The 26,154-nt window shown below is 39.6% G+C and overlaps 1 protein-coding gene across 4 annotated transcripts in view; it reads left to right on the top strand.

Annotated features, from left to right (window-relative positions):
• Positions 1–26,154, top strand: part of ZNF280D (zinc finger protein 280D) — a 335,873-nt gene that overhangs the window by 79,470 nt on the left and 230,249 nt on the right. For 3 of the 4 annotated variants that reach the window (XM_040492781.1, XM_040492780.1, XM_040492777.1), the window contains exon 2: positions 9,248–9,370. The gene's annotated coding sequence lies outside the window, so the exon portion shown is untranslated. Of the gene's footprint in view, positions 1–2,632; positions 2,648–9,247; positions 9,371–26,154 lie in introns of those variants that run through there. The other variant, XM_040492778.1, reaches the window with a different exon arrangement.

Below are 26,154 nucleotides of genomic sequence, written 5' to 3'. Positions count from 1 at the left end.
CCTCTTCCGTGGGCCTCTCGTCTGCGCTTGGCTCCGGCGACTCCGTTCTGCTAATCCTCTGGCGGTTTTCTGGGTTATTTAGGCAGGTGTAGGTGGAATCTAAGTGATCAGCAGGACGCGCGGTGAGCCCAGCATCCTCCTACGCCGCCATCTTCCCTCCTTCTCCTTCATTGTATTTTCTAGTGCTTTTAAAAACTTTGACTCTATTTGTAGTCATGTCCCTTTCTCCTCACTTTTCTCTTTTTCTATCAATCAGAAAAAATTAAAGTTTGTCTATTTTATCAGTCTTTGGAAAAAAAACTAGTTTTAGGATATATTGACTCCTTATTGATTTTCCCCTCTTTCATCTTTTTCTGTTCCTTTTGTTATTTTTTCTTTCCTTCTGAATGCTCTGTTCTAATTAACTTTTGAGGCATATGCTTCCTTCTCTTCTATTAATGCATTTAAAGTTCTAAATTTCCTACTAAATACTGCTTAAATTGCACACCACACATTTTAGTACTAGTGTTTTCATTGTCTGGGCAGTGGTAAACATTTGGTAATTTCCATTAATTTTTCTCGCCTTCTTAATAATTATTTAGAAGCTTCTAACATGAATAGGGCAGTGTAACTATTATATTGATTTCTAATTTTACCTCACTGTTATCAGAGAACATGTTTTGGGTCATTGGTATTCATTTGAAATTTGTTTTTTGACATATTATAGTAAATTTTTATATATGTTTCGTTTGCTAGAAAGAATGTATATTTTAAGTTTTGGGTGTAGGATCACTTATGTTGTTTACATCATCTACAACTATGATTATTGATTTATACACACACACACTCACACACATTTGAGGTTCCAAATAACTATCCAATGTGAATTATTCTGTTTATCTTTGTATGTTTATATAATGACCCTTTTGCCTTAAAGCTAAAAAGTTGATATTACTATATTTAATTTCTGTTAATTTTTTTAAAAGTACATGTTATCCATTTACATAATTACGTCTCCATCATTGTGTTTTAGGCATATCTCTTAATAAGCAGTACATTGTTGCATTTTTAAAAGTCCCTATGAAAATTTGTCTTTTAGTAGGCAAGTTCAATATATTAATATTTATATGTACTTTGATTATTGATCTATTTGGATTTATTTTTACCATATATGTTGTTTTCTATTTACCATTCTTTTTGATTCTTTTTTTATTTCTATTAGGTTAATCTAGTTTTAAATTTTATTTTCCTCTTTCCTCTGTACTGGAACTTTGCTATCTGCCTAGGGTCAGGATTAAAATTAAAAAGTCCCATGTGAGAAATTAAAACCCCAAGCTTCTATACTAATTTCCCAAGCTGGGAGGTTGGACTTTTCTATGTCTCTTTTCATATTTAAAGGGTCTTCCTCCAAAGACATTACTTGTCCCCAGAATCTGTGTTTCAGGGAGCTCAGAGAGATTCCTTTATGCAGCTTCTGAACTTGAACAGAGAGGGTGGCCAAGAGCTTGGGATGGGCTCAGGGCCAGGACTTCTTTGCCCAAGGCTGGGGGTCAATGTGACAGACAAGGACACCTGAAGAAAACCCTGAACAGGAACTCTTTAGACCGTCAAGTGAATCAGAGTGTCAACTCAGACTGAACCCACTATGGTTTTGTTCTCTTTTTATTCTGAAACCTTTTTTCCCCCTTTTGAGCTTAGCTATTTATTAAAAAATTGTTTTTTATTGCATTTTAACCAGCGTTTCTATGTAGGTACCAATCTGCTACACTCTAAAAAGCTGTGGGAGTTAATTTACTTATCTTACAGATTGTTTACAGTTTGCAAATCTCACCTTCCACCTCAGATCTTTTTGTTTTTATCTATTTTCCTCAGCTTCTGTTTAGCCACCTTATAAGTAGATTCTTTTTTTCCCCCATCTTACTCATTGGCATTTTGAAATTCTGAGTGGCTGTTGTTCTGGCCTTTCCTCAAATCTCCTTGTCTCTCAGATTAAGGCAGGGAAGACCTCCCCTGTGCACAAGCTCCTGGATACCATACATCAACAGTCTAGGTAGGAAACCTGAAGTTTCTGGATGTGTGGCCTTTCACTTGTCCACCAATAGTTTCTAAAATGATGGCCCTGACAAATCTCAGCCTTCCTGGCTGCACATGGCGCTGGCTTTTTTGGAAATGTACCCAGCTGGAAGCAGTTGACCTGCCCAGACCTTCCAGCATTGGGCTTTCCAATACAACATGTTGGGGCCCTTATTTCCTATTGCTTCCTTTTGGCTAGGTGGCTCCCTCCAGCCACAGGCATTCCCTGGGCAGCTGTCTGAGTTAACATCTGAGCTTGGCCCTGGCATTACCGCTCATGAGCAAATTCCCCAGTGAGCCCACAGGGCTGTCTTCATTTCTTTTTTAGATATGATTTTCTTGGAACAAAGCCAGCCTCATGGGTGTGAAACCTATGCAGTTATCCTGGCCCCTCACTCAGAAAAGCCAGTACTTGCATTAATACTCTGCTACTGCTGTCTTGACATTTTAAAATAGCTTTTCAAAAATAAATAAATAAATAAATAAAATAGCTTTTCAATACAATTAAAATTTTTTTATTTTGCACTAGGTTCCACAAACTATATACCCTCTCCTTAGGAGAAGCAGAGAACATGACTAATACTTGGAGAAGTGGGTGGGTCTTACTGACTACCCCTTACTGACTAACTGACTTAGGAGTCTAGGGCAACAACTATTAGGAGTAATTGCTTAAAAATATTTTTTAGATGTAGTGCCATATGCTGCAAAACTTACCTTATGGGAAGCTTCCTTCTAAATAAGACATTTTAGGACTTCAGGAAAGAAGAAGGGTACAATTCTAGAATAGCTAGATAGAATGTTCTGCAATGATGTTAATGTTCTATATCTTTGCTGTCCAATATAGTGGCCAGTAGCCACATGTGACTACTGAGAACTTGAAATGTGGCTAGTATGAGGAGCTGAATTTCTAAATTTTAATTAATTTTAATTATTTTGCATGTAAAGTTAAATAGCCACATGGGACTACTGGCTATTATACTGGACAGTGTAGCAATGAAACAAAGTAGTTTCTGACCTTTGATACTTTGATTATATTTTGCATGGATTCTTTTTTGTTCAGAAAAGATCTTTTTAATTCATATTTAAGGTCTATCCAGAACTAGTTGGGGGAACTCAAATCACAGGTTTTTTTTTCTCTTTAGTATAGAGAAGATATCCTTTCTACCTATGAAAGTTAAGCCATGAGGCTCTTTTCTATAGCCTACAAGGGAAATAATACCTGGACGAATGAATTGCTTAAAGACTTCACCTTCCAGTTCTAAAGGATTATGGAAGAACTAAGGAAGACGAAGAAGAGGCAAGGTCAAAAACCAGAGTCTTGGCAAGGAATTATGGTGAGGAGGTGTAGTGGGAGGTGAGTTGATAGATGAGCTTGAGCCATCCCTCCTGGGTCCACATGACCTGGTGTAGAAGTGACCCAGCAAGTTCCGCGTGTTCAGAGAACATAGTAGTACATCAGAGGGCTGTGGTCAAAGCCAAAAGGTAGCTGAATAGGAACTTCAAAAAGGCCAGAACTACAAATTTCAGAGATAGGTAGTACTTCATCTCAGAAAGCCACACCAGAAAAACTATACTTTAGTGGTCACCAGTCCAAGAAACAGAAAATCCAGCCACCCCACTATTCACCAGTGAAGATCCAGATAATGCTATCTCTGCTGCTATCGGTCCACACAGATGCTATTTTGAAGGACACAAAGAGATGAAGAGAAAATTTGAAAGATTTAATATTTTACTTAAAGAAACAAAAGAGAGAATTCACATGAAGGGGTTATTTGAATTATTGAACTGAACTAATAAATTGAACTGAATGGGATAAATTTAGGGTTCTTTTTCCCAGTTCCCTGTGGATGAGCAGGTGTATTGTAGAGAAATAAAGAAGCTGCATTTTCTTTATACATCTAAGTGCAGAGTGAATGAATTTGTGACTCTGCTACAAATATGTCTGCCTTCCTGCCAAGCCAGTTGTGGGCAGCAATTCTATTTACAAGCTTTAGCAGAAGTGGAATGTGTGGCAGGAAGTGTGGTGGGGATGCTAACCTGCTGTATTGAGCTTCAGAGCTAGCATTATGAGAGAATTGGCAACTTTACTCATAGATAGACGTCCTTTCTTCAAAGGCACGAGCAACTTCCCATGGGCAGTTCATTGGGGCTTATGCAGAAGGCAGTTTTTCTTTTATCACCTACCTGGACATGGAGGAGGTTGTAGATACTTCAGTGTACCCGTCCAAGAGCTTTGAGATCAATGGGAGAGACACTGTCTGTCAGATTATGGTGTCATTTTGCCTTAGTTATCTTCTAATGCCAAATGAATCACATCTGGAATCAAGGAGGCAAGATCTACTTGGGCAATATCCTAATTACTCATCTGAATCTAACATCCTATCTGTCTCTTGTCTATACTGTTGTGTGTAGTCCCTCTGTGGGCTACAACTCCACCTGCAGGCCAACTCCAAAAAATACACATTCAAGAAAATGGAGGAATATCTGGGTTGTATTCTGTACAGGCAAGACATCTGCATTGTGCTTCAAGTATTCATGGTCCCAGAGTAAAAACCCACATGGTTCATTAAATATATTTAGCAATTCCTGGAATTTATTACAAAATTCATTACACATTTCTTCTCCTTGGCTGTTAGAATAGCTGACACTTTGAAAAGGGAAGGAGGTTTTTTTGTTTTTGTTTTTGGTTTTTTTCCTGCTCAGAGGCAGATGCAGCTTTCCAATAAGCCTTGCTTCATTTTTCCAACCTTCCACTAACTCACCTGACTCAGTCCAACCTGTATGAATATTTCCAACCATTGAGATCGGAAACATTAGATCCCAAGAGGCCCCACCCCTGATGCCTCCTCTACCCCTTGGGTTTCCTTCTCTGGGAAATTGACTTTTGGAAAAATTCAATTGATCATCCTCTTTGGGAACAAAAGTCACTTGTCCTAGAGACTGTGGTGGCTAAGATGAGTGCAGGGACTCCTATGCATTAGTGTCATCTTTTTTAAGCACTTTGGGTTTACCATTTCATACCCAATCCTGGAAACCATAGAACCATGAGTGAAAACTACAGCACCAATCCTGGCAGTCATGTGGCTGGGAATTCTGAGGACATCCAGCCCTAGCCATTAGGCACAGATAAGGGCCCACACAATTGGATTTTTATGATATGTGGGTGTAAGAGGAATAAAATGGTTAAGAATGGGCTTTAAGTTTACATTCTGAGGTACTGGGTTTTCTTAGTCCATTCAGGATGCTATAAAGTACCACAGGCTGAATATCTTTATACAACAAGAATGTATTGGTCACAGATCAGGAAGCTGGAAGTCTGAGATCATGGTGCCAGCATGGTCGCCTTCTGATCAGGGCTTTCTAACTGGTTCATAGCCAGCACCTCCTTGCTGTGTCCTCACGTGGTGGTAAGGGTTAAGGATCTCTCTGGATCTCTTTTATAAAGGCACTAATCCCATCCATGGTGTTCTTAAGCACTTTCTAAAGGCCCCAACAACCACTATCATCACTTTTGGGTGTTAGGATTTGACATATGAGTTTTGGGGGGACACATCCAGACCATAGCATGGATGAATGGCAAAGCCAGTAGCTGCAGTGAGAAAACTATGGGAGAAACATGTTGGGGAGATAAGATCAAGTTCTATTTAAAAAATGTTCAACTTGAAATTCTAATTAGACACCTAATGGAAATGTCAAGTAGGAGGCATGATATGATTGTTAAGTTCGGAGCTCAAGGGAGATGTCAGGGCTGGAGAATATATAGATCTGGGAATTATTGAGAAGGAGATAGAAATGAAAGCCATGGCGCTGGATAAGATCTCCTCCAAAGTGAGTGAGTATATTTAAAGAAGAGAAGAGGTTTAGACAAATTTAAAAAATCAAGAATAAGTGGAAGGAGTCAGCAGACTAAGAAGAAGCCAAGCAGGAATGTAGGAGGAAGGCTGAGAGAGTGTGTTGACCCAGAAGCCAAGCGGTTTACTGAGTCAAGTGCTGCTGAGAGGTCCAGTGAGAGATGGACTGGGACAGGTTCAGAGGATTTAGAGAGATGGAGGTCATTGGTGATCCTGAGAAGGGCTTCAGTGGAGTTGTAGGGAAGAAAACGATCAGAGAAGACTGAAAAGAGACTATGAAGTGAGGAAGTGGAGACACTGAGCATTGATCACTGATTTTAGGAATGGTGATATAAGTAGATCTGCACAGCAGGAGGGGGTAGATGGAGAAGGGCATAGATTCAGGGGAGGATAGATTTATTTTAAGGTGGAAGCTATTCTGGCATTTTTATATGAAGATAGGAATGTTCTAATAGAGGAAATGTGGAAATGCTAGACAGAGTGGATTATGGAAAGAGCAAAGCCTTTGAATAGGTTAGAGGGGCTCCAGGGCTTAAGTGGTGAAGTCTAAGAGAACTTACACTCCAGGACAGTTCTGTCATAAAGGAAAGAGGCAAAAATTAGTAAGTGTGATGATGTGAAATTGTCATAGCTGTCTTCTGGTTGCTCCTTTCTGAGTAAAAGGAGAGATGAAGTCTCCTTCCACCAGCTCCACTAGTCCATCTCACTGAGACCCTGCTTCCAACCCAGAACTCTGTCTTACCCTGACAACTGAGTTGGAGGAACTCAAGAATCTGCTGAAAGTTTCTGGGTTCCCAGCAGTCCCAGAGCCAGCTGTGCTACTTTGTCTTTGAGAAGGGGTGCAAGTTAGAAAATCAAACACGTGAAATACCCTTGCTCAGACTCAGAACCCTGAACATGTGAGTCTTTTTAGCCACCCACACTGGACAACGCAGTCTAGTGGAGTGCCAAGTGGCAGAAGAGCAAGTCCTGGTTAAAATGTCCACTGCCAGGGGCGCCTGGGTGGTGCAGTCGGTTAAGCGTCCGACTTCAGCCAGGTCACGATCTCGCGGTCCGTGAGTTCGAGCCCCGCGTCGGGCTCTGGGCTGATGGCTCAGAGCCTGGAGCCTGTTTCTGATTCTGTGTCTCCCTCTCTCTCTGCCCCTCCCCCGTTCATGCTCTGTCTCTCTCTGTCCCAAAAAAATAAATAAACGTTAACAAAAAAAAAATTTAAAATGTCCACTGCCATCAGGCAGCTACCTTATTTTAGTTTCTACCGTATACTCTGTTTCTAACCTCCTTGTTTTCAGTGTTCTCCCCTGTTTGTCTCTTATTTAGATACTTTGGCATTAAAAGTGTTGAAATGTTAAATGTTTATTTATTTTTGAAGGAGAGAGAGAGAGAGAGACAGAGCATGAGTGGGGGAGGGGCAGAGAGAGAGGGAGACACAGAATCTGAAGCAGGCTCCAGGCTCTGAGCTGTCAGCACACAGCCCGATGCGGGGCTTGAACTCACAAACCGCGAGATCATGACCTGAGCCAAAGTCGGACACTTAACCGACTAAACCACCCAGGCACCCCTAAAAGTGGTTTTTAATTCAGCCTCTCCCTAAGTTGCTTCCTCTTGAATCTCTTCCCCTTGAGCTCCAGTGAGCCTCAGACAAGTCCCAGGGTCCCAGCTACCACATCCCCTCCCAGCTTTCCCAGCCCCCTCTTGTTAGGGAGAAAGGTCCTCACATAAATGGGAAAACATGTAAAACGGATTTGGAAAGGATAAACTAATGTCACCCTAAGGTATTTTTGACTAATTGGAGCAAAATAGCAAAAGCAGAGCTTTCTGAGCAAGATTTTGCTATCATCTAATCTTCTTTATCCATCTCTTAACACCCCCCATCTCTCAAAGTCTTCTAAAGGAACAACACACCTTTTGGAAAAATGAGTGAAAGTACAGATAAATTAGGGGTTGGAGATAATGAGGGTAAAGAAGGTTGCTTCCCCATAGAATACCACATGCACGTACACACACTTTGGATATCACACATGCAACTACATTTACTGTAGCTTACAGGTGAATGAGTAGCAAATTTGAATGTCTTTTTTTCTGGTAAGAATTTTGCAGCAAAACATAAATATATTAATTTAAAAAGAAAACATGCACAATTGTACACAACTATGTTAATTTCTTCAGCCAAACTTTTGTGGAGAGGTGTTTGGACTTTTATTTATTAATTTTAAACTTTAATTTATTTATTTTGAGAGAGACAGAGACAATGTGAGCAGGGAAGAGGCAGAGAGAGAGGGAGAATCCCAAGCAGGCCTGACATGGGACTCGAACTCACAAAACTACGAGATTATGACCTGAACCGAAATCAGGAGTCAGACGCTTAACTGACTGAGCTACCCAGGTGCCCCTGGGCTTTTATTTGAAATAAAGTATCTATGTATACATACTTCTAACTAAATAGGAGTTAGGGTGAATATTTATTTTCCTACATAATATGTGACTAAACAAATAAAGCTCTTTTTTTTTTTTTTTAACACTCCTTATATTGAAAGCCAAACATCTGATTTGTCATGTGCTATCACTCAAAATGATTTTGGAACTTCTTTTTGTAACTTCAGAGCTCTTTAAACACACAGGGTGATCAACCATCTCAGTTTGTCTGGGACTGAAGAGTTTCCCAGGATGTGGGACTTTGAATTTTAAACCTGAGACAGCTTTGGGTTAACTTTCCTGGGTTACCTGGAACCGAGGGAGATTTCAGTCCTAAAACTGGGTGAGTGCCAGGCAAAATGGGTTGAGTTTGGTCACCCTATTTGTAAACACAAAAAACGCCAGCTTATTGTTTTATAGTTGTAACCCTATTACTCAGTTTGATCCCCTCTTTATTTTTAAAGACTTGGCCCTCAGTATCTTTTGGCTATTGCAAAATTTCTTCACTGCAAGCAAACAAACCTTTTCTTCCTTCCTTTCCATTCTTACCTTTCCATATCTGGGTCACTGTAAGTAAAAGTATGTATATTAGTGGTGGACTTGACAGACTCTCTCTTTGACCATAGTTTAGTCAGACTTCTCTGAGTCTTCTTCTCTATTAGGTCTCCACCTTGGCCCCATTCTGTCTTTGGCCTGTCTCTCCCAGTTTTAACAAGAATCCTATTAAGCTGGTTTAGTAAGAATCCCCTTACCCCTGATATCTCCTCTTAGTAATTTCCATCCACTGACCCCCTCACTCTGCCTATTGGCTATAAATCCCCTGCTGTCTTTGCTGTAATCTCTCCCCTACTACAGTGCTCTTATTGCAATTGTCCTAAATAATGTCTTCCTTGCCATTTTAATAAGTGCCGGAATATTTTTTTCTTTAACAGTTATGGTGCCATGACGTGGACGGGATCGAATTCATCATTGGACCCCTGGAACCTCTCATCCAGGACCCCAAGTGTGTGCTTTTGAAGACTTTATTTCACTCCTGACTGATTAGAGATCTACTGGTGAGTCTAAGTCCTGGGCCAGTGCTCTGGATGACAGGCTGTTAAAGCATGGTTAAGGGCAGGTTTTGATTCTTAAGATTCAGCATATACTCGCTGAGGCTAGGTTAGAGTTCCACGATCCTTTGGTTGAAAAGTACCTGTTAAGCAAGCATCTTTCTGGATGGATGTCTTCTTGGATCTTTCTGAGTAGGGATTTACTCCTTGACTCTTAAGTGGCGAATTCCTGACTCTTTTGGAGGCCTCTACTCTAGAAAGTGTGTTAGAGTCCCAGGCAAATGGAAGCTGGGTTAGAGTCCCAGCCTTCTTTGTTAGCAAGGTACCATGAATTAAGAACAAGGGAGGATCTCAGTAGACTGAAAACCCCTTCTCATACCCCTTTTGACTATATGCTCCACTACCATGGTACTAACTCTCTACTTCCTTTCTTGTTGGAATAATTTTACTAGAAATAATTGGGAACCTCAGTGACTCCCCCAAACTGGTTCCTCTAAGACTTCTCTCAGCATTATTTCTGTTTCTTCTTTTTCCTTTTAGCACCTTCAGTCTTTGAATCCATTGACATGACTGTTGTCAAGCCCCTACCTCCTCCATCTCTCTGTCCACCCCTGCAAGACTTTCTCTTTCCCATTCCAGCCCCTCAGTTTCTTATAGTCGCTTGAATTTTGGGTTCCCCAACCCACATTGAAGCCTCTCAAGAGACTCTGGGACCACCAAAGAAAGTACATGTAGGGCAAAACAAAATCTTAAAATGTTCCTCCATAAATCTTGGTAAAAAGCATTAACCATCAATTAAGCAGGTAACCTTAACTTGTTCCATCTGTCAGAAACACAATTTGGGATAAAAATATAAAGTGGAGCAAAAACAAGAGCCAATTATTTTGTAGAAACCAGTGAGTTTTTATTGCTATGTTTACCTGACTCATGGCAACAATTTTAGAATGAAAGCGACAGGGTCTCTCTTTGCATCTGTCTGTATGTTTATATAGTTATGTTTGTATATTTGTGTTATGTATATGTGATATTTTCTATCTCTAGTTGGTATTGCCAAAAAATTTATAAAATCTTGTGAAGGCGATTCTTAAATTGGCTTAGAGGGATGACTGAGTGACTCTGTCGGTTAAGCGTCCAACTTCGGCTCAGGTCATGCTCTCACACTTCGTGAGTTTGAGCCCCGCATCGGGCTCTATGCTGACAGCACGGAGCCTGGAGCCTGCTTTGGATTATGTTTCTCCCTCTCTCTCTGCCTCTCACCCACTTGTGCTCTGTCTCTCTCTCTCTCTCTGTCTCTCTCTCTCAAAAATAAATAAACATTAAACATTTTTTAATTGGCTTAGAGAGAAGTGCTTATATAAATTAAATATTCCTAAATCTTCCAGAAATATAGAAACTAATTCAAATGCTTTAAGTATAAGCATCAAGTATAATACAAATATATATTTGGTGTTTAACCATTTTTAGGTTTCTTTGCTTTTGTGACTTTTTTCTTTTTCTTTTCTTTTTTTTTTTTAATTTTTTTTTTCAACGTTTATTTATTTTTGGGACAGAGACAGAGCATGAACGGGGGAGGGGCAGAGAGAGAGGGAGACACAGAATCAGAAACAGGCTCCAGGCTCTGAGCCATCAGCCCAGAGCCCGACGCGGGGCTCGAACTCACGGACCGCGAGATCGTGACCTGGCTGAAGTCGGATGCTTAACCGACTGCGCCACCCAGGCGCCCCCCTTTTTTTTTTTTTTTGATACTTGCCTATCATGCATGTGCTGTAAAAATAGGTAACAGGGAAATAACTTGAGATGAGGGCTAGCTTTGTTTAATGTTATGATATATATGCCTAAAAAAATTTACAAAATATTTTTTGTATTAGCAACCTTAGAGATATGTATGTTAAATAGAAACATTCATTAAACATTGAGATCATTTCTAAGAGAAACTATTAAACCTTAAATTTCTAAGCACAAGTTTAAGTTTTATATACCTTTGGCCTCTTATTTTTATATGATATAGAGAGGCTAACTATATTTGAGTCTGTTGATAACATCTTTCTGACACAATGAAAAGTACTGTCAGAAAGCATATATGTACTTATAAAATTGTGAGATGGTATATTCATAAAATTTGCTAGTCTGTTACAGAATGCTGGTATACAAGAGACAATTCACAGTTGCCTACTTCCTAGTTTTTTCTGTTAAAATGTTATTAATGATTAAAAAGTAGGGGCGCCTGGGTGGCGCAGTCAATTAAGCGTCCGACTTCAGCCAGGTCACGATCTCGCGGTCCGTGAGTTCGAGCCCCGCGTCGGGCTCTGGGCTGATGGCTCAGAGCCTGGAGCCTGTTTCCGATTCTGTGTCTCCCTCTCTCTCTGCCCCTCCCCCGTTCATGCTCTGTCTCTCTCTGTCCCAAAAATAAATAAACGTTGGAAAAAAAAATTAAAAAAAAAATAATAAAAAGTATAATCAATATTTGTAAATGAAGCTACTAGAAACAATAAGGGTGAAATGAAACAACATTGCATGACAGGTATGTAAGGAAAGTAGAATGTATTTTTTTTTTTATAAATTTTTTTTTTCAACGTTTATTTATTTTTGGGACAGAGAGAGACAGAGCATGAACGGGGGAGGGGCAGAGAGAGAGGGAGACACAGAATTGGAAACAGGCTCCAGGCTCTGAGCCATCAGCCCAGAGCCCGTCGAGGGGCTGGAACTCACGGATCGTGAGATCGTGACCTGGCTGAAGTCGGACGCTTAACCGACTGTGCCACCCAGGAGCCCCTAGAATGTATTTTTACACTTGATCTTAGCCAAAGGCCGAGAAGCGATTAGAATGTATTTTTGATAAAGTAAAGTATACAGTGGGAATGTCTGGGTGGCTCAGTTGGTTGAGCATCTGACTTCCACTCAGGCCATGATCTCGCATTTCATGAGTTTGAGTCCCACATCAGGCTGTCTACTGTCAGCGTAGAGCCCCCTTAAGATCCTCTGTCCCTTTCTCTCTGCCACTCCCCTGCTTGCGCTCTTTCTCTCTCTCAAAAATAAAAATAAACATTGAAAAAAAAAGAGAGAAAAGTATACAGTGTATGTAGGAAGGGTTTTGTTAAGGTAATAAGAATGTAATTTTTCCCAAAAGGAAAAAAGGAAAAAAATAGGACAAAAACTGAATGGGTATAAAAAGTTATAGAAAGTTTTCAGGAAAGGAATCTTGGAGAAGGAATCTTATGTGGTCAAATCTGGCTTATTGGATATGTTTATTTGTAAGGTTTTTGAAAATGCATTTTAATATTAAAAGTACACTAATGCAAAACTAGATTTTGGTTTTCTCTCTGTTGAAACAACAAAATTTTCTTGATTTATTGGTCTGCTCTTAATAAGAGATTGTAAAAGCTTTTCTACCTTTTGTGTAATTCTCCTAGGAAACAGATACCGAGTCTTCTCAGAATAATTTCCCGTGCTTTACATGCTTTGTCATATCCTTAATTGTTTAAGAGAACCAAGTCTTCTCACTTTTAAAAGAACTAATTTTTTAAAAGATGTTACAGTCATGTTATCTCTGACATTTACTTTTGAATTCTTTTTTGTGACTTTGGTTAAATGTGTAGCTAAGTATTGTTCACCATAATCTGGGATTGTATTTAGTCAAGTATTCAAAACTTTTGACCTTTTTTTTTTAAGCTTATTTATTTACTTTGAGAAAGAGTGTGTGCAGGAGTAGGCGAGGGGCAGAGAGAGGGAGAGAAAGAATCCCAAGCAGGCTCTCACTGTTAGCACAGAGCCTGACGTGGGGCCAGAACTCATGAACCTCATGATGTGAGATCATGACCTGAGCTGAAATCAAGAGTTGGATGCTTAACTGACAGAGCCATTCACGCGCCCTCCATCTTGGACCTTTTGGACAATTTGCCCTCCCCGGATCAAATCCTAAATGAAATCTTTATCTTGAACTGACTTTGACATTTCTCAGACGGCTCCTTCAAGATCTTAAAGGATTTTTCTTTTATCTTGAAAAAGAGAAAAAAAAACAATTAGCTTTATTTCATATGTTCAACTGCATGAAAAGTATTGTCCAATAAAAGCTACATCAACCTTCTCCAAGTTTTATTTGTATGGATAAAATATTTGTATGGATAAATATTTCAGAAATTTTATGAAACTTGTCAATACCCTCACTGTCCATGATGTGTTCTGTTATAATGTCACCAGTCATAACTCTAGTTAACATTTTAAATGTTCTACACCACATAATCAAATTCCCTTGCCAATTGCATTATTTTTATGATGAATTCTCCTCAGATCTTTCATCATTAATAGTTTTTGTTTGACTCTGATTCTTCTCTGTAAGTACTTACAATCAGCTGTAGGCCAGAGTGCCTCATCTTCAACAGAAAGGAGTGGTCTCAGAATCCCACTAGGACAGGTCTCTGGATACAGGCTTTCCAATGGCATTGCTTAAATAATTTTGAGACCACACCATTTGACTGAGAAAGCATCCTAGAACTCTAGTGGAGAAGCTGATGGGTTCATAAGAGCAAGCAGAACAAGAATGAGTTACATAAGAATGAATGAAGTGATGAAGGATGATTATGGTTTTTGTTCAGAAGATTGCAACTGGATTTAAGGAACCCCTTTTCCTTTTCTCTTAAGCTATAACTCACAGCGATTTAGTAGATAATACTTTTTGTAAACAGAAATGAAACATTTATCTTTTCTCCCTGCCTGATTCCTCCAGAATTCAGAAACTCTTACTGAGTGTTCTTATTTTCATGGCAATATAATCATTTGCGTAAGTCCAATAAGAATCTGTCCTCCTTGAACAAGACATAATTGGAAACATTTGTTATATAACCAAGACTTTGAGTGGAATGTCATATTTAGACTGATGAGCATAGAATCAGTTATGACCAAATAGTTTTAAGGAACTAAGGTTGACTTTATGGAGCTAATGCTTTCAAAGCCCTTTTGGGAAAACTGGGCTGGTATGGCTTACAGGGTTCTCAGCCTTGTAGGTGATTAACAAAGGTCTCTTCTTGGCAGGCCCAGGAACGTTAGGATATTTTGGTGACCTAGAGAATGGAGAAATTTACCTAAATCTATAGATACTGCAAGTGAAATCTGGTGGCAAATTCGTGGCTTGGGTTCCTAACCTTGAGAGGCTTTTAAAAGTCTAAGTTGAGATTCCTTATGAAAAGTTCTAGCAAAGCAAACTTCAAAGATGTATGTGGTCAATTACTACTCTTGCTGCACTTATGTAACTAATAGGCCAAATATAATATGACCAGACTTATTTTGTAAACAGGAATAATCATACTTTGGTTAACTTTGGTGAAAAAAGGGGTTAATGTAGAGAGAAATTTTATGCTTCAGTGAAAATCTATAGCTTACCTTTGTGGACGTCAGACTCTAGTCTGGTCATTGTCTTTGAGGTTTTATTATAAACTTACAGATTGGAGTGAATCCTGTCAACTTGCCTTAATTAGAAGAACTGGTCCTTCCCAAATATTCAGTTTTTCTAATTTTCTTCAATATCTTTCCAGAACTATCCAAATGAATATTTCCAATTTTTCTCCCACTTTCCTAACTTGGCGTCACTGAGAACTAAAACCTGACTGTGCAAATATTTATTGGGATCTTAGGTTGTTTTGCAAGCTGAAGCTGGACACTGGGCAGCCTTTAAGCCTGATGCTGCTAAGTAGACCCTCAGAAAGTTTATGGAAAAGGTCCATATCTTCCATGCTCTGCTCTGGGACATAACCATGGCACTGATATTATGCCATCACTGAAGACATTCAAACTGCAGACTAGGAAATCTATCAGATTGCCACCATCACCTTCATTTCACTGTCTAAAGATGGCCACTATCTAGAAATCTCAACTGCCTGCCCTTTGGACTCAGAAACTGGGTTTATAGTCTGCCTCAACCTTAATCTTTATTTTTCTTTTTACTTTCATAGAAATTTCCTGAATTAAATGCCTGATTATTTGTACCATGCAGCAAATATCCTCCACTACCAACTCCCAACAGATGGTTTAGCTGGTCCTTAATAACAAAAGGGGACTGAACAAGAAATGGACTTAAATTGTTCAGAGGAAAGAAAAATGTCTCTTTTTTCCCCTTGAACAGGAGGAAGGACTGACAAAGATTCTAAGGCTTCAGTCTTGGTCCTGTCCTGTTTTAACAAGAATCTTGCCAATTACGTTTAGTGAGAGTACCCCCACCACTGATATCTAGTCACCCTCCATGTCTGGTCAAGTCCCCCATCACTCACCATTGATGTGTAAGTCCATGGTCAGCCTTTCACAGGAATTCTGTTAGAAAAGAATTTTTCTACTCTTGATACCTCCTGTTAGTAATTTTCTATCCACTGACCCCTCATTTTGCACATTGGCTAATAACACCCACTTGTTTTTCTTGTATGGGGAGTTGAATCTGATCTCTCTCCTATTGCCATAGAGCCAGCTTCTATTGCAATAGTCTTGAATAAAGTATTCTTTACCATTTTAACAAATGTCAGAATAATTTTTTATTTAACAGACACGTCAGGAAAAAGGGGTTTCTTACTATGTAAGCCACAAGAGACATTAAAATCATCATCTCTTTAAAGGTCATTTTGTCCTTCCTCCCACTGGTTTTGGAATCCCTCAAACCTCAACTTGTAGCTCAGTACATTATCCCTTCCCCTGACTTTTGGCTGCTTAACACATTTCATGGTAATCACTAATTCATCACATGGAACTGAATAAGAACCATTTAATATGATTATCTTCTCCATTAAAGCTGTCATCATAATTAGAGCTGCAGTGAACTGTTTGCCAGGAATTATAACTTCTGCCAAGAAAAACTTGGGTGTCATTTTAGAAAAATTCTTAGGTGGGGGAGGAGGAGATCAGGACCATCTGTGTTGGGATCCAGAACTGAATAATGAAAAATAAAGCCCCCTTCCCCTGCTATCTGCCAAACTCTAGCCAGCCCTCCAACTGGACCTTGCCAAAGACTTTAGAATGAACCAACTTCCAAGGTAGTCCAAAGAGCACACCCTCTTAGGGAATGATAACCTTGGAAAAGCCACCCTTTAAGAAGAGAAAAAGGACAGCATCAAATAAAAATCAGGCCTTCGTGCGTAAGCCTTCCTAAAAGTTGTTCCAAATGGTTTTGTTTGCCACCCTACTGTTTCCAGGGCAACCACCTAAGCCAGGACAGAAGTAGAAGGAGACATGAGGCTAGAATGGGACCACCCACTGCAATTCTCATTTTATTCTGATGGCAAGAACCTTTATATCGACTCGAAGTGTTTGTCAGGCCTCTTGCTGTGAATCACTAGAATAACATTTTGCCCTGATGGAAGTGTGTCACAGGCTGCTGCTCCCACATCCCCCCATACTGAGGTGTTTTAAAATGGAACCAAATATCCCAGGGGAATTTTCTCTGCACTACCAGCATTGCTTTGTTGCACATTTTTAGATTACACACTGTAAATTATAGATAAAATACATTATGCTGATTTCCTCCTGCATATCTTTTAGTTATTTTTACGAAAAGTTCTTTGAAATTCAGCCTCTCAGGTAAATGTTGAAAATGAAGAGAAAAATAAAACCAAGGCAGAGGAATGCACAAGACTGAGACTGCAACCACATCACAGTCTGGCACTTTGTCATAAGCATAACTCGTGTCCAGCAAGGATTTTAGTTGCAGAATGTGAAGAAGCCCTGCATTGGGCATCATGAGATTTGGGTGTGCCTCTTGGTTCTGCAAGTTCCTGGATATATGACCTTGTAGGAATTTATCTCATCCCTCCAAATCTTAGTTTCCTCATCTATGAAATGAGAAATGTTCATGGAGATCTCTAAGGTGACTTCCACTTCTCACACTGTATGACACTCTGTATGAATCTTACTAAAATGCCCTTGAATCACATAGATCAGATTATTTTGACCATTTTTAAAAAGAATTAATAAACTCAACTTGTGAGCATTAAAAAATTCAGTAGCACCAAAACACTTTGACCTACAATCTTCATGATATCTTACTGCACTGGGTTTTGCTGATTTTATACTTGCTATGCTAGATATCTCCCATTTTCTCCTCAAATGGACTCTCCATTGTTCACCCCCGGAGGTTGTCCTGTGAGGACTACAACACAGGCCCTTGTCTCCTGCCTTCCAAGTGGATTCAGTGAATGGGCAGGAGAATGAAAGGAGGGCAGAGTGTGAGGTTGCCCCTTTCTCCCTCTGCCTGTGAGGTCGAGCTAGCGTTGTCCCTCAACCAAAGGTCGCAGCTGGGAAGCATCCTGTCTACATAACTGTCTCCAGGTTTCCATAATGGCTCTTAGTCTGTTCAGGCTGCAATAACAAAATGCCATAGACTGGGTGGCTTATGGACAAGAGATTTATTTCTTACAGTTCTGGGGGCTGGAAGTCTGAGATCAGGGTGCTGACAGATTTGGTGTCTGGTGAGAACCCACTTCCTGGTTGTAGACTGCTAACTTCTTGCTATACCCTCCTGTGATGGTAAAAGGGCGAGGGAGCTCTCTGGGGTCTCTTTTATAAGGGCACCAGTTCCATTCATGAGGGCTTCACCCTCATGACCTAATTATCTCCTAAAGACCCCGTTCTCTAGTATCATCACATTGGGTGTTAGAATTTCAACATTATGACTTTTGGGGAAACACAAACATTCAGTCTGTAGCAGACTCTTTCCTCTTGCTACTGCAGGTTGAGAGACACTGCATAACCCTTATGGCTCTGTATGCCCTGTGCATATCTTTAAATTTTGGTCTAGTCAAGTTTGAACAAGTCATCTGTTGCTTTCCTCTATCTTGACTGATACACTCCATTTTTTGAGATACAAGTATGGCAAGATTGGAAAGGCCATGGTGCTCTTTTTTTCAGTATATCAATTCACCTTGAATATCAAATGCGTATTCCGCCCCCCCATAATTGTGACTCTGAGAAAAGATGAGAATCTCCATGCAATGCTTCTTGGTTATGTTGTACTTGACTTCTATATGTGCTTGTATTATTAGACAGGATTCAGAAGCAGATAATACAAGCCAGTCTAGTAGTTAAACAGAAAAGGATTGGACACAAGGAATCAGATGCTCACAATTATAAGGCTGGGAGGAGTAGGTGCTAGGTTAGGCTTTCTGGAATGACTTCCAGAACACTACCACAGAGCTGACCTGTCTAGAGAACTATCTCTGCAATGAATAGGAAGCTCGGGAATCAAGAAGCCCATGCGCAACCTGCCAGCTCCAAGATCTCACAACTTTTGCTGATTTAGGCATCAGAAAATTACAGACTCAGTTGTTAGCCCCAAACCTTGTATACCTGATTTGCACCACCAGAATGAAGGCCTGACTTCCCTCTTATTTGACTCAGTACTGAATTCAATTTTCATGTAAGTACATTTAATCAATCATATTCCTAGTTGCAAATGAGTATGGGAAATGTCAGTTTTAGCTTTCCAATGTCTGTAGTTCAGGAATGCATACTAGAAGGAGATTGGGATGAATTCTGAGCAAGCCAATCTATTCTCTGTCACAAGATTATTTCTGAAAGCATGTTTCAAATGGCACACTAAAAAAAGATGAACTTTGGAAATTAAAAAAATAGAGAGTAGAATTAAAATCTCTGCTTTAGGACTTACCAGCTGTGTAACCTTGAGCAGGATGCACTTAATAGTACTAGAGCTATTTTTCATATTTGTAATAGGAATAATAATGCCTACCTCACAGAATTTTCATTCATTTATCCATCTCTATTAACATGACTTTTTAGTTGGAAGTGACAGAAATCTAATTGATTGGTTAAGTAACGAAAAAATTGTCAAAGGATATTTGGTAGGTCACAGAATTGCCATAAGGTCTAGAGAGTCAGCCTCAAGGCTGAACTTCTAGGACACCACCTGAAGCAGGCATCAGGACTATCTTGGGACACTGCTTCTGTCTCCACAACTCCCGCCTAGCACTCGATGCTACATTTTCCACTGCCAGCAGGAATTTAACTTCACTGATGCAGGTACCATCGCCATCTGTGTTACCAGAAACTAACCAGTGTCATGTCTGAAAGCCAAGTGGCAGTGCTGTCACTCTCATTGGCAAAAATGGATTCCACATGGCATTTCTTCTTCACATTAGTCTCTTCTCAAGGCAGGTTTCACAGGAGTGTCTGGTGAGGCCTGGATCACATGCTTGTGCCCAGCTACAAGGAGGGCTAGGAAAGCATGATTTCTGACTTTTAACTTGAGGAGGGAGGAAATTCCCTAACCAAAGGGAGAGTATTCATAAAGTGCTGGCCTCCAGACAAACGTCCATTATACCTCCTCCAAATGGCTAAGCAAAGGGGACTTTTATTAGCTTTTTCTCACTCTGCTTTCCTCTGTTCATGGACCATTCTCCTCAAAATGGTGGCATGCTGGTTCCTGAGAGCTGCAAATTTATATTTTATCAGCCAAGCAGTACTTGCGTAAAGAATGTGTCTCTTTCCCAATGATTCCATCAAAATCTGTAGCTGACTCTATTGATCAGATTTGGATCACATAAACTTTCCTAAATCATTCATTGAGCCAGAGAGATGGAATAAATTAACACATCAGGTCTGGGTTACATGCCAACTGAGCTGAGGAAGTATAGGTTCAGCCCTTTTAGAACTGTTTGGCTCAAGCCTGGGGGAAGAAAGTTTTATAAAGGAATGTTGGGCATTCTTGGGATGAGAATGCTAAGCAGGCAAAACAATAGTTTTTCACTGTACTCTTCCTGATGCTTCGATATCCACAAACACACACTCTTCCTCTCATCATACAATGTCATAAGTATTCCCACTCATGACAGTGCAACTCTTCCATGTACACCCCAAAACTCCCTCCCTAAGGTCTATCAGCTCTAGGGGCTCTCAGCAATGGCATTTGATGGTTAATTTTATGTGTCAACTTGACTGGGCTGAGGAATCCCCAAATAGCTGGTAAAACCTTATTTCTAGGTGTGTCTGTGAGAGTGTTTCTGGAGGAGCTTAGCATTTGAATCAGTAGACTGGGTAAAGAAGATCTCCCTTACTGATACACATGGGCATCAGCTAATACATTGAGAGCTTGAATAAAATAAAAAGTCAGAGGAAGAGTGAATTTGCTTTCTCTGCTTGAGCTGAGACATCCATCATCTCCTGTCCTTGGACATCAATGCTCTTGGTTCTTGAGCCTTTGTACTTGGACTGGGACTTATACCATTGACTCCTCTGGTTCTTAGACCTTTGAATTTGGACTAGAAGCACACCACTGGATTTCCTGGGCCCCCAGTTTGCACACAGCAGATCATTGGATTTCTCAGCCTCCGTAGTCACATTAGCCAGTCCCTTATAATAAATCTCTTTCTGTGTATCTCTGCATATCCTACTGGTTCTGTTTCTCTGTAGAATGCTGACTAATGCAGTTCATTACTCTCAGGTTGGTCCAGAGTATATGCTCTGTATTGGCAACTTTGCTAAATGACAAATATAACCTAAGCTACAAAGGTGTAAGGAGATCAGGATACCTTAATTAAAAAAAAAAGTCCCGGGGCGCCTGGGTGGCGCAGTCGGTTAAGCGTTCGACTTCAGCCAGGTCACGATCTCGCGGTCCGTGAGTTCGAGCCCCGCGTCAGGCTCTGGGCTGATGGCTCAGAGCCTGGAGCCTGTTTCCGATTCTGTGTCTCCCTCTCTCTCTGCCCCTCCCCCGTTCATGCTCTGTCTCTCTCTGTCCCCCCAAAAATAAATAAACGTTGAAAAAAAAAAAAGTCCCATGTGAAAAAGGGAAGAAGAATCAACTTATAATGGTCACTGTCTAACAACATTGATCACATCCTGCTTTCCAGGAATTAAAAACTCTCCCTGCTTCAGTGGTGGAGTGAAATCAGAGGTTAGCCAAAGTAGCTGACAATGGCTTTCTCCTCTGGTAGTGCAGTATCTACTGTGGTCACATCTGAGAAGCTCCCACAGATGGGAGCTAAACTAATTTTGAAACCTATTTTCTACAGAGAAGAGTTCAGGGCCCTGGAGATTGCCTTAGTCTGGTCATCATTTTTATTTAGATCTAGTAAGCTTTCCATCTATATCTAACACTACAATGTCCTTTCTTACAGCAACAGGCCTTAGATCTATGCCCTTGTCCCCAGCCCTTAACTATAATGCCTCCATTTTGGATATTTCCTGGGGGAAGTGACAAGCAGTAGCTTGAGTTGGAAGAGACAAAACCTGTGGGCTCCCCCATGCCAAGTATTTCAGTGGTTGGGTTCCAAAGTGGGGCTAAGTGGAGATTTCATCAGGCAATGGAGACTCAGAAAGAGGTGCTCAGTAGGGCTTTCCTTAGCAACTTTTTATCTCCTTTTAAGTTTTCAGTGTCCTGGACTTTGCTTCCTCTAACTTTATATTGAGGAAGAGAATTCAGCGTTTGCCAAATGAGCAAAGCTCAAGATTATCTGGCTACTAACTCTCCTTGATCATAGGGCTTTCCTTAACCATTTCCGTTCTCTTTCTGCTTTCTGATGAGCCAGTAATCTCTTACTTATAGTAGCTTGTCTCAGTCTGAAAAAATATCCAACTTTATCTAACCAGATGACATTTTTCCACCAACTCTCCTAAATTTCCCTGCATAGACATCTTGCCTGGGTCTCCAGATAAAACTTACTCATGAAGCTAACCATCTTCCCAGCAAGAGAAGGGAAAATACACTATGTCCTGCCTCACCATGACCCTTCCAACTCCACACTGTCATTCCAAGTGTGTCAGTTGTAACAGGTACTTTCAGGAATCAATTTCTATTTCACTTTTTCCAGAAACAAACAAACAAAAAAAAAACTGTGGCTATCTTAAGCAAAAACAAGAAATGTGCTCAAGAATGTGGAGTAACACAAAGAATTAAAAGAAAATCTAAAAGAAAATTCACCAGTCTGTGAAAAGAACAGAAATCAAAATAGTTCTAAGTGTCCAAGTAACACGAACCAATGGTCAGTCCGTTTTGTGGCAGTGTTGTTAGGATAAGTGATTATAGCCATTTTCTATCCCTGTTTTATCATACTTCAGATTTAATGATTGGGATGAGACCAGCATAGGGTCTTGCTATTGCTCTGCCATTTGAACTCCTCCCCAGGGTTTAATGTTTGGAAGAAAGAGTCTGAATGGCATTTTTGGGTCATCCAATCACTCACTTCTTGTTCAAGGCAGAACATTTTGAATGATTGCCTCACCAAGACTGTCAAGGGAATTGTTTTAAGGTGTTCTTAACAGAAAAAAAAACAAAAACAAAAACAAAACAAAAACAAAAACAAACAAACAAACAAACAAACAAACAAAAAAAAACAAAGAATGAATGCCCAGCAGACAAAACTCAAAGATGTTTACTATTTGCTCACTACATGATAAGCCCTATGTTAGTTTCTCTGGATCCAAAGATAAATAATGATGTTGACTAACATTTATTAATCATTTAATCAATGCCAGGAAATTCCTATGCATTATTTCAGATATTCTTTATAATAAATACTATAATATAGGTACTCTTATGTCTTAGGTCAGTGTTATGGGTTTAATTGTTCAGTGGGTTTAATTGTTTAATACATATATTGAAGTCTTAACCCTAGCACCTCATAATGTGGCCTTATTTCCAAATAGGGTCATTGCAGATATAATTAGTTAAGATGATACCAATAGTGTGAGCCCTACTCCAATATGACTGGTGTCTTTATAAAAAGAGGAAATTTGGACACAGATGCACACAGGAAGAATGCCATGTGAAGATGAAGGCAGAGATAGAAGTGATGCATCTATAAGCCAAGGAACACTAAAAATTGCCAGGAAACCATCAGAATCTTGGGGAAAGGCATGGACATTCTTCCTCACAGCCCTTAAAAGGAACCAACCTATCAATACCTTGATCTTGGATTTCCTGCCTCCAGAACTGTGAAACAATAAATTTATTTTATGTCCCCCAGTTCATTAATACTTTGTTACAGCAGCCCTTGAAACTCATATAGCTGAGTTCCCTAGAAGAAGAGTCTAAGATAGAATTCTTATACAAGAGATCTATTGAAATAGCACCTTTCTAGGTTTTTCCTGTGTTCTTCCAAAATGGCCACCACATTATTTCTGGTCCCCTATACTTTTCATATTCTTCCCAAGTTGCCACTCCACTGTCAAGAAGTGGAGTCTTTGAACTTGAGGGGACCTTGTGAGTGTTTTAACTAATAGAAGAAGGCAGAAGTAACACTGGGTGACTTCCAAACTTAGGTCATGAAAAGCAATTCAACTATCATATAGCTCTCTCTTTTTCAAGATACTCTCCCTTAGAAGCCAGCCACTATGCTATGAGGAAGCCAAAATTAGCCCATTCAGAGAGACTACATAGAGAGGGACTAAGGTCCCCAGTGAATGGGATAGAGATAGAGATAGAGATAGAGATAGAGATAGAGATAGAGATAGAGATAGATACATCTCAACTGCCAGACATGTGAGTGGTAGGACTTCAGACAATTCCAGTCCCCAGGCTTCAGGTCATCTATCTCACAAATATTATGAGACAGGCAAAAATCACTCCCCCAAAGTTCTTGACCCACAGAGTCAATGAGCATAATAAATAGTTTCTGTAATTCCACCACGTTTTGGGGTGATTTATATTGCAGCCATAGCAACTAGAACCGTTTTTAGTATATAGGAGTAGGGTATTGCTATAACAAAATGCCAAAAATGTGGCAGTGGCTTTGGGACTTTGGGACAGTAGATGAAATGTGAAAGGGCCTTGAAGAGACTGGTGGAAGAGTCTAATGACCCTCAAGAGAACTCTCAGAGAGGAATTAAAGAAAAGTAAGGCAAATATTATTGGAAATTGGAGAAAGAGAATCTTTGTTATATAGTGACAAAATGTTTAGCAACACTGAACCTATGATAAAGTAGAAAATAGAAAATATACCTAATGAGCTTGATAACCTAGCTAAGGAGATTTCCTGGAAGAATATTGAAGGCACCACCTGACTTCTTGCTTATAGTAAAATGTGAGAAGAAAGAAATAAGCCAAATAAAGAACTGAATTTGAAAATAAAACTATCATTTCCAGTCTCCTCAAGATTGCCAATTAAGAAAAAGCTTCACAGCAAGGATCAAACCCAGGGAAGAAATATAACATCCATTTTCATGAGCTCAGACAAATCTGAAGTCGTTCCTCAAAAGACAATTTAGTCAGACCAAAGGTCCTTTAGGGATCTTAAGGGTGTCTCTAAAAAGGACTTCTAAGAATCTTAAAGGTGTTGTCCCTTAGGAGTTCACTAGGAAGACCAAAGTAAGAGAAGGGCTTATCTCAGAGATTTTGGGCATAGATTTTGTTTAATGGAGTGGACTATAAATCAATTGAGTCATAAAAACCCATAAATGTTTTAAAAGAATTATATAAACTTGGACTAAAAGATATAGAGATAATATAAAATGAAAAAGAGGTCTTTGGACCTCCAAGTTTCTATGGGCAGAGCAGACTGAGAAAATTACTCAGTTGCAGATGTGGACTATTTTTTATGGAAAATCAAGAAGTCAAGAATACAGAGGGTAGAGCCAAGAGCAATAGTGAATCATTCCCAAACAGTAGGACTGATCCTCTAATCAAGAAACTGGCAATATATGTCCAGCTGGATTTTAGTATTGTGATGGACCAGTGACTTCTGTGTTCTTCAGTTTTTCCCCTTTTTAAATGGCAATGTCTATCACAGTTATTTGTGCCTGTCCCATCATTGTATGTTGGGAATGTGTGAGAGAGATATTTTGTCTCTTTAGTTCATAGGTTTGCAGATCAAAAGGAACCATTCCCAGGGAGCTATATTTGAGGAAACACATCCAAGGAAACATATCGATACCTAGATCTAATCTAAATGACAATATTTTCCTATCTCCTCTAAGTATGAATATAGTACTTGACATATATGCTTATAAAATGAATAAAAGAACATGTTATTCATTATACTGGAAAAATAGATATTCTGGTTAGTAAAAATAACTATGGACTGGCCTAAAGATAGTTATATAGACTTGGGGTGCCTGGGTGGCTCAGTCAGTTAACCTTCTGACTCGATCTTAGCTCAGGTCATGACCTCAGGTTCATGAGTTCAAGTCCCGCTTAGGGCTCTGTGCTGACAACGTGGAGCCTGCTTGGAGTTATCTTTCCATTTCTCTCTGCCCCTACCCCACCTGTGCTCTCTCTATTTCTCAAAATAAATCAATAAACTTAAAAAAATTTTAAAAAGATACTTATACGGACTTGAGTGCTTAGAAATAAACCCATACAATTCTTGGACAACTGATTTGTAACAAGGGTACCAAAACAATTCAATGGGGGTAAGAACATTCTTTTCAAGAAATGATATGTAGAGAACTAGATATCCACATGAAAGAGAATGAAGTTGTACTCCTATCTCATATTGTACACAAAAATTAACTCAAAATAGACTAGAGACCTAAATGTAAAAGTTAAAACTTATAAAACTCTTGAAAGAAAGCATAGGTATAAATATTTGTGACATTGGATCAGACAGTGGTTTCTTAGATATGACACCAAAAACATGAACAATCAGAGAAAAAGGAAACATTGAAGTTCATCAAAATTAAAGATTTTTGTGTTTCATAAGACATTATCAAGAAAGTGAAAAGACAACTCAAAGAATGGGAGAAAATATTTGCCACAATTGGCCTTCCTCCACAACACCTCCTTTACTCTCTGTTCTAAATTCTCCTAATGCCTAACTATTACCTCCACTTGTTTCAGTGGCTAACCTGATGGTCTAAACAAAATTCAT

The sequence above is a fragment of the Herpailurus yagouaroundi genome, unplaced genomic scaffold, assembly GCF_014898765.1.
Source record: "Herpailurus yagouaroundi ecotype Mexico unplaced genomic scaffold, PumYag 184, whole genome shotgun sequence".
NCBI lineage: Eukaryota > Metazoa > Chordata > Mammalia > Carnivora > Felidae > Herpailurus > Herpailurus yagouaroundi.
The sequence above is the reverse complement of the archived record's forward strand: the minus strand, read 5'-3'. Positions and strand labels throughout refer to the sequence as shown.